General features: G+C 36.0%; 1 protein-coding gene across 1 annotated transcript in view; it reads right to left on the bottom strand.

Annotated features, from left to right (window-relative positions):
* Window positions 1-316: 316 nt before the first annotated feature.
* CCDC38 (coiled-coil domain containing 38) overlaps window positions 317-9484 on the bottom strand; it is a 66203-nt gene continuing 57035 nt past the window's right edge. The window contains exon 18 of the mRNA XM_072973207.1: window positions 317-398. The gene's annotated coding sequence lies outside the window, so the exon portion shown is untranslated. The remainder of the gene's footprint in view (window positions 399-9484) is intronic.

The raw sequence follows: 9484 nt of genomic DNA, 5'->3' as shown, positions 1-9484 counted from the left end.
AGAATTATTTGATCCAAAATGTCAGTAGTGAAAAAGTTCTGCATATTGATGGTGATGATGGTTGTACAACAGGGTGAATGTACTTAATGCCAATAAACTATACCCTTAAAATTAGTTAACACGGTAAATTTTGTTATGTATATTTTGCCACAATTAAAAAAAGTCAACAATGCTGAGTCTGTGAGCTTTAAATCACTGAGAGTCCTTTTGCAAGGAATGTATTTCAGTTCTTCTAGGAAGGCCAAAAGACTGTATCTGATAAAATGACATTAATGAAGCAAACAACTTTACTTTCCTCTTGCAAATTGTATTTTGTTCTCTCTTGACTTGCTTCCAAATTTCTTTCATCCACTAGTGAATGATTCCAAACAATAATTTCCTCACCAACATGCATACTTCTACAATAAAAATGAAAGCAGAAGCTGTAATTAGGTGGGTTTTTTCCTTGGCTTAGGCTAGTTTGACTTGAGTTTCAGTTACATGCAAGCAAAAGTATTAACAAATATAAGAGGCAGCAAAGAAATTTGGACAAACACAGAAAGTAAAAAAATTAAGTCCATAGGCTGCATGATGAAAAAAGAAGAACAAAAGTGAGAAGCAACATGCCTCCCAAAACACTAAAGATAGAAGTAAAAATTTATTTTCTTTTTCTGGTGTTAGTCACAAAGGAAGGTAAATGCAGGCATCCACTCAACAGCGTTCCATCAAACGAGTCTATCAAAGCGTAGACTCCAGCCTCAACCTAGCTTCTTGAAATTCACATTCCCACTACTTTAAATATCACACCTGTGTTCAGAGTTGAACCCAGTAATAATTAGTCACTTCACTTATATACTATTTCAATTTTGAAAATATTTTTATTGGTACTCCCTCTTCCCCAATTTAGTCAATGGTAATTAAAACATTTCTTATTGGAATAACGTATATTATTGACAGCTCTTTCTGAAGCTGGATTAGAGCATATCAGCAAAGGCGTAGCCCTTCAAACCTCTTTTTTATTGAAGTAGAGTTGATTTACAATGTTGTGTTAGTTTTAGGTGTGTAGTAAAGTGATTCAATAACGTGTGCAAATATATTTTTTTTCCTCAGATTCTTTTCCATTATAGGTTGTTATAAGATATTGAATATCGTTCCCTGTGCTATACAGTAGGTCCTTGTTTGTCTATTTTACATATGGTAGTATGTCTTTGTTAATCCCAACCTCTTAGTTTATCCCTCCCCCCATCCCTTTCCCCTTTGATAACCATAAGTTTGTTTTCTATGCCTGTGATTGTGTTTTTGTTTTGTAAATAAGTTCATTTGTATCATTTTTTCAGATTCCACATAAAAGTGATAGCATATGATATTTGTCTTTCTCTTTCTGGCTTTCTTCACTTAATATGATAATCTCTGGGTACATCCAAGTTGCTGCAAATGGCATTATTTCATTCTTTTTTATGGCTGAGTAATATTCTGTTATATATATATTCCACAGCTTCTTTATCCAGTCATCTGTCAATGGACATTTAGGTTGTTTCTGTATCTTACCTATTGTAAATAGTGCTGCTATGAACATTGGGGTGCATGCATCTTTTGGAGTTAGTTTTCTCTGGATATATGCCCAGAAGTGGGAGTGATGGATCATATGGTAACTCTATTTTCAGTTTTTTAGGGAACCTCCATACTGTTTTCCATAGTGACTGCCCAATTTATATTCTTACCAACAGGTAAGAGTAAGTGTAGGAGGGTTCCCTTTTCTCTACACCCTCTCCAGCATTTATTATTTATAGACTTTTTGATGATAGCCATTCTGACTGATGTGAGGTGATACCTCACTGTAGTTTTGCTTTGCATTTCTCTGATAACTAGCGATTTTGAGCATCTTTTTATATGCCTATTTGTCATCTGTTTGTCTTCTTTGAAGAAATGTCTGTTTAGGTCCAAAAGTTTTGATATTAATACAAGTGAAAATGAAGCTCTAAAACTGGAACACAATGCTTAGAACCAAAAATCCTTTCTCATGTATAACATACCCACATCGTAAAAATAAATATCTCACCTAACTTTTACTAAAATTACTCTATCTTGGTTCTGTAACAGCAAATTAGAAAAAAAAGATTCTGATAATCTGTCAAAATTAGAGTTTTAGACATATATGTAGAGAAATTCTTGTCACAACATTTTAATCTATTAAAGGGATGGGGAGGAGAAAATATTGTAATGACATTGGATATAAGATAAAATTAAATCAAATGAAAAGCAGAAACTATAAAGAAACTATAAAGATTAGTGAATTGAAAACATTAAAACCAAAATTCTCTGTATGGCAGAAGATACCATAAGCAAAATCAAAGGGCAAGCCACAGTCTGGGACTGTTTCACAGACGCACACAAGTCAACACCTGGGGAACTTTATAAAGTAGGTCCCATTCCCAGAGATTCTGATTTTAAGTGAATGAAGTTGCAGCTGAGATGCCTAGAGTTTTAAAAGTTCCCCCAAGTAACTCTAATGTACAGCCAAGGTTGAGAACCATTGGTCTAGATGAGGAAAGTTGCAATGCATATAACCTATGAAATATTTTTACCCACAATTATAAAGGAATCTTATAAGTCAATGAGAATAAATAAATAAACCAATATGAAATTGGACAAAGGATTTAAACAGGCAAATAACTAAAGAGAAAACTCAGACCAATAAGCATACAAAAAGATGCTCAATCTTCTAGTAGCCCAGGAAATAGAAATTCAAATGAGATGCCAGTTCACACTAAGGAGGATGCTAATGCTGTGAAGCAATAAGAACTTTAATGGTCCATAAAAACCGACAACATAACGCCATTTGCAGCAACATGGATGCTCCTGGAGAATGTCATTCTAAATGAAGTAAGCCAGAAAGAGAAAGAAAAATAACATATGAGATCGCTCATATGTGGAATCTAAAAAACAAAAACTAAAACAACAACAACAACAAAAGCATAAATACAAAACAGAAATAGACTCACAGACATAGAATACAAACTTGTGGTTGCCAAGGGGGCTGAGGGTGGGAAGGGATAGACGGGATTTCAAAATTGAGGAATAGATAAACAAGATTATACTGTATAGCACAGGGAGATATACACAAAATCTTACGGTAGCTCACAGAGAAAAAAATGTGACAATATATATATGTTCATGTATAACTGAAAAATTGTGCTGAACACTGGAATTTGACACAACATTGTAAAATGATTATAAATCAATAAAAATGTTTAAAAAAAGAACTTTAATGGTGCTAATAGGAGTATAAATTTGTACAACACTCTGATGGTTAATTTGATGTGTCATCTTGGCTAGATTATGGTATTGGGTTGCTTGGTCAAAAATCAGCCTAGATGTTGCTGTGAAAGGATATTTTTAGGTGTGATTAGCATTAAAATCAGTAGACTTTGAGCAAAGCAAATTACCCTGTCTAATGTGGGTGGGCTTCACCCAATCAGTTGAAGAACTTAAGAGCAAAGACTGAGGTTTCTCGAATAAGCATTTTGCCCCAGTGTTGCCCTGTCTATATTTTCTGAACTGCTCTGTAGATTTCAGGCCCATGACTGCAACATCAACTCGTACCTGAATCTCTAATCTACTGGCCTGGCCCACAAATTTTGGACTTGTCAGCCCCCACAATCTTTAAACCAATTTCATAAAATCTCTCTGTCTTTCTCCGTCTCTCTCTCTATATATTATATATATGACATGATCTGTGTGTGTGTATGTGTGTGTGTGTGTGTGCATGTTTGTGTATACACATATAACTTCTTGGTTCTGTTTCTCTGGAGAACCATAACTAATACAATCCACTTTGAAGAACAGTTTGGTAATATCTGGAAAAGCTGAAGACGAACAAGTTCTAGAAAAGTTGAACGTAAGCATAGCCAATTTCAGGTTTAGGTACATAGCCTGCAGTCCCTCTCAAAGGAGGAGCACTGGCATTTTGGTCAGGAGGTGTAGAATGAGACGAAGAAATGAAACTTCTACATGTGAAAGAGTATGGGGCAGGGTGGGAAACAAATATGGCAAAATGCTAAAATGTTTTAACTCAGAGATGGAGTGTGTTTCATGTTGCCATATTATTTTCTCCACTTTTTCTATATGTTTGAAATATTCTATAATTTTAATAAAAACAATCAAAGTGGAAAAGACAATTTGCTCAGCAGAGAGCAGGGATGGATGAGGGGAGGGTTTAAAAAGAAAGCAAATAATACTTAAGAGAATCCCGAGACTTTCAGAAGTCCCTTTGTGCACAAAACTTCCTTTGATTTCAGAGTTGGCTCACTCATCATTAACTGGCAAAGGAGATAATACACATTTGGCAAATTAACAAGACATCACTGATCGTCATAAACTTCATTTACTTAGTTAAGGCAGTGTTGGCCAAGTTTCTCTATTGTAAAGTCACTATTTTCTCTTTTCCTAGAAGTTTTTGAGGATCACCTTGGAAAATATTATAAAATAAATGGTTGACTTGATATAATATCAGTAGAATCCTTTGATGGTTGTTGTAAATGGGTTTTACAAGAAGCTGAAAGAAGATAGCACACAGCAAGGAAAAACTTGACTGGGACAGAGGTAGGAAAAAATAGATAAGAGATGTGGCTTATTGCCTCTAGTGCAATAGTTCAAGATTTTTCTATGCTGCCTTCCTTTTTTTGTCTTCAAAGTGTTTTTCCTTCTTCCTCTTGCTAACTAGGTCTGGCTAGGTCCAAGTGGGCAGGAAACAAGCCTCTACTTGTTAATCATTGTATCCCTAGAACTTATAACAGAGCCAGTGATACACAGACATTAGTTGAAGAAAATGAATCAAAGGGGAGAGAAGAAAAGGAAAAGGAAAAGAGGGGAGAAAAAAAAAGGAAATAACTGACTATAACAAGTGATCAGTATATTCCTTAATATTTATTTTATCTTCCACAAACTTAATATTAAGAGCTGCATTGATTTAGAATGTTTTCTCTTTCTTAAAATATTTTTTTCTAAAGCTAAATTTTTTAAACTTGGTATCACTCTAAATTTACATTTTTTTTCTGTTGATTAGTTGCTTTAAATAAAGTTTTACCATGCTTGCTTTAATCCATAGGAATTAATTTTGAATGCTGAAATGTCTAATTCCCTAGGAGATAAAATGGGCAAAACTCTTGACTATCCTTAAAATATATACTGCAATGTATTAGACAACTATATTCTTCTCTTTCCTTGTTTGTAGGAAATTTATGCTACAGCATTTAGGTATGATAGAGCATCATGTTGGCCACTTACTAGCAATTGATTCAGGAAAAATAAAGTTTATATGCTATGCTTGCAACATTTCTATAAATTTGAGATTATTAAAAAAATTAACTTCCCTTCCATGAAAGTAATTAATGTCCTAAGGGCTAGAAAAAGCATATACAATTCATTTATTATAGGTGGAAGCAAAAAGAAAAAAAGCCACATAGTCACCATTGGCAAAGTTTTCCTTCTCTGAAGGTATCAATCTAAATTAACTAGGGGGTAGTGTATAGCTCAGTGGTATAGCACGTGCTTAACATGCACAAGGTCCTGGGTTCAATCCCCAGTACCTCCATTTAAATAGATGAATAAATAATTAAATAAATAAACCTAATTACCTCCCCTTGCCAAAAAGGAATAAAGTTTAAATTACAACTAGAAAGAGCAGTGATACCTTATGCTTAACAAATGTGGCATCTTCAGTGGAGCTCTCTGAAGAAGAGAAACAAGCATGAAGACTGCGGTTTCAAGGTTTTATTGCTTTCCTCACCTATAATTCTATACTATAGCATGCCTGTGGGGTAATCCAAATCAGAGCTGAGTTAACTGTCATTTTTTTCAATGTGTTTATTCATTCACTTGATATTGCCAAACTGAAACACTACCTTGGGTGTCATCGAATTGAGTGAAGGACTCGGGCCGCACAGTGCAGGTGGAGCCCACAGGCAGAAGGGTCAGCAGCATAACTAGCATCCCATGGACAGACATGTGTGGGCTTGGTGTGGCTAGATGCTTCAAGCGTTGTGCTCCAGAAGGGCAACCTTGCCTGCCCCCTCCTTGTGAGAAGAACCTAGCATGTGGAGGAAAACTGGTCTGAGCTTGGAAGCCAGCTGCTCAGGGTTGTTTCCACACCAGTGCTGGGACCACCAGATGCCCAGCTCTGCTAGCACTTGGAACTTCTGTGGAGGGCAAGGGACCCACCAAACCCAGCAAGCTTATTGCCAAGCAACTCAGAAAGAGCCACAGGGATGGTCCTGCAGACACTCTTGTTTGTCTCACCACAGTCAAGATTTATCAGTAACCAAATATTGAATTTTTGTTTGCCTTGCACCCAAGGACTTTATAGTAGGATGTCAAATACAGCTACACAAATACTACAGTGAAGGATAATCTGTAATATGTGCTATATGAGTAGTACCAGTATTACTAACAGAGTTTTTATGCCTTCTCATATTTTTGGTCTCAGGTTAAAAATCATCTCCTCAGAAAAGGCTTCTCTGATTCCAGAGGGACATCAATTCACTAAACACACATTTGCTGTGTTACTGATTGCTTTTGAAAGTTTCATTATATACAAGTTTCATTAAAGTCATATTGCCACAGCTGTTTTCCTCCAAGAACTTATCAGTTCAGCTCAGTTAATTACAAATTTTGAGTGTATTTCATATGAGGATGCCTAGCACTCCTTGAGGGTGGACTTCCCATCAAAAAGGGTTTACTATCTTCTGTTTTGCAAACTGGAGCTTTGCCTCTACCCTTGCCACTCATTGACAATGAAACCATTGCAGTGAGCTGTCTGAAAAACCTGTTTTATGTATTTGGTGGTTTTCAGTATATTTTTCACTTGGAAAACTGATCTTTAGACAAATCTAGGCAAAATTGAACTTCCTTACCTAAGTTGGTTTCATTTACTACCCTACCATTAATTACTCTATCTCCTTTCCCAGTTCATTTCCTTTTAGCACCTAGTAATTGTAATTGTTTCTTTACTTTCTGGTGTGTTTCCCCCCCATATTGTTCCTTCCTTTTGGAACAGTGGCATCCACAGCCCCTAGAATAATAACTGGCACATTGTGACACAATACTTATTTGTTGAATAAATGAATGAAAATTTCAAAGAGGAAAAGATGTCTTTTAGTGTATTAACTATTTTAGTTCCCCCAAACCTTAGAAGGTTGTTGGCCCCACTTTACAAATGAAGAACTCTAAGTCAGAAAGGCCGTAGTAGCTTAGCCACTCTTTCCCTTTTTGAATTGATGAGGATGAGGAGGGAGATCTTGGAAGCCACGTGTTGAGGAAGAAATTTTGGTTCCTAGGTCAACACTTGGAGAAGAGCCACATGTTGATCAGTAACACCTGTTTTGGACCTCACTTGAGTGAAAAATAAACTATTAATAAAGATACAAGGACTTATCTTTAATATATTGAGCAATGGTCTGTAATAGAATGTAAAAGAGAGAAAAGTGAACAATAGATGTGTAGGACAAGCAAGATTACTAAAGAAACACAAAAGCATCTAAATATGCTCACTACTGTTAAATATTTTACAGTGAAGTCAGGGAATTATGATATACACAAATGAAGAAAACTTTTAAAGCTGTAGGCAGTAAGTGCCAAATTAGTGGTGCACCAATAAGTGCTACTTAAGCAACTGGAATCCCTTTGCCATTTCTGGGGCAGGGGAGAATTTATACAGAAGGAGACCAGTTCAGAACAAGAAGATTAGCTGGATTACAGATTAAAAAGGAAATTGTCAGTGTCATCTTAAATTACTGTGAATAGAATTTGTCAGATCTAGTAAGAGTTTCAAAAGATACATTAACAGAACACACGCACTTAGTAAATTTAGTAATAGATAACGTTATAAAGACTCCATCATCACACCATCGTGCCTCCATAAAAGCAAATAATTCCAGTTATAACATTCTGCTTTCAGTTTATTCTATTATTCTAAGTGAGGCGTGTGGACACCCTGCTTCTCTTTGTTTTTGGTTTTACTATATATGTTTTTAGACTGTTTGAACTGGTGCAAGTTCTTCCAGTCCAAGTCTATCAATTGAGTTACTCAATTATTCATTCAAGACAGTTTCTATTATGTAGTAGGGAGTCTATTATGGGCTAGTGAATGAAATGTAATAGCAACAAATGAACAAAATGAACAAATGAACAAAATATTTTTTTCTCTAAAATAGAGGATAGTTAGTGTTAAAACAGGATAGTTGGTGTAGAGCCCAAGTGACAGAATAACTAAGGATGTGGGGAAATTTAAGAGAAATCTTCGGATCTAAAGTGCCCATTTGAACTGGATCATGAAGGTAAGAATTTTCCAAGCAAAGCAAACAGGAGAAGGGATTTCTAGATGAAGAGAATATCATGTGTAAGTACACAGAGTTGTAAAAAAGCAGAGCCTGTGAGTCAAAGGCGAGCCTTGTGGTTTGTGGGACAGAATGGACAGAGAGAAAGCTGGAAAGAAATTTTGGCAAAGAGTTCATTTTATGGGACCCAACAAAGGTAGAGTAGAATGTCAGAACTTCTTTTTGTTTTGGAGGAGGGGAGGTTAGAGACACCTCTGACAACAAGGTGGGTAACACATGAAACGGCAAAATAACAAGCTTATTTTTCAAAATCAATTCACTGGAAATACTTGAGGATGAGGGAAGAGAGAGGAGACTGTATGGCACAGGAGACTGTGGGAGAAGTTCTATGAGGTTTGATTTTGTTTTGTTTGTGTTCTGAGAACAGTGAAGTCCCCATTCGTACAGATAACTTTCAAGCGCCTGTGTGGATTAGAAGTTTTACTCAAAATTCACCACTGCCACCCTGTGGAAGTACGGCAAAGAACATAACTGAGTGTAAAGTCAATATTTAATACTGACCATCTACTTGAGGAGTTCCTAGGCTTTTTACTGCCAAAGGCTTTTATTATCTACCCTCCCCCAAAATTGAATTTATGATTTATGAAATTAAATAACATCATTTATTGACAATTTTCTTTGCCCTTTGTATAAATCAGATACATATGTAAATGCCAATCAGAGCTTCTGATCCCTGATAATCAACCAGTATTTGTATTTTGAGCTGATTTTATTCTAATCAAAAGAAAAGAAGCATGAGGTTTTAATCAGTCTTATATAGTTTCCATTAGACACATGTGTAATTTGCAAAGTGATCCAATTCTGTGGCTTGTACTTATAATCCATTGGTTTTCAACAGGGGGCAGTTGTGCCCTCCAGGGTACACTGGGCAATGTCTAGAGACATTTTTGATTGTTACAACTTGGAGGGGTAGGTGCAACTGGCATTTAGTTGGGAGAGGCCAGGGATCCTGCTCTAATACATATATCCCACAATACACAGGACAGAACCCACAACAAGAAGTGTCTGGCCCAAAATGTCAGTAGTACTGAGGTTGAAAACTCTGATCTAGTCCAATCCCTTCACTGTGTAAATGAAGAAAATGAAACCCAGAATAGTTAAGTGGCTTTTCC

The sequence above is a fragment of the Vicugna pacos genome, chromosome 12 (assembly GCF_048564905.1).
Source record: "Vicugna pacos chromosome 12, VicPac4, whole genome shotgun sequence".
Classification (NCBI taxonomy): Eukaryota; Metazoa; Chordata; class Mammalia; order Artiodactyla; family Camelidae; genus Vicugna; species Vicugna pacos.
Note: the sequence above shows the minus strand (reverse complement) of the source record. Positions and strands in the feature narration are given on the sequence as shown.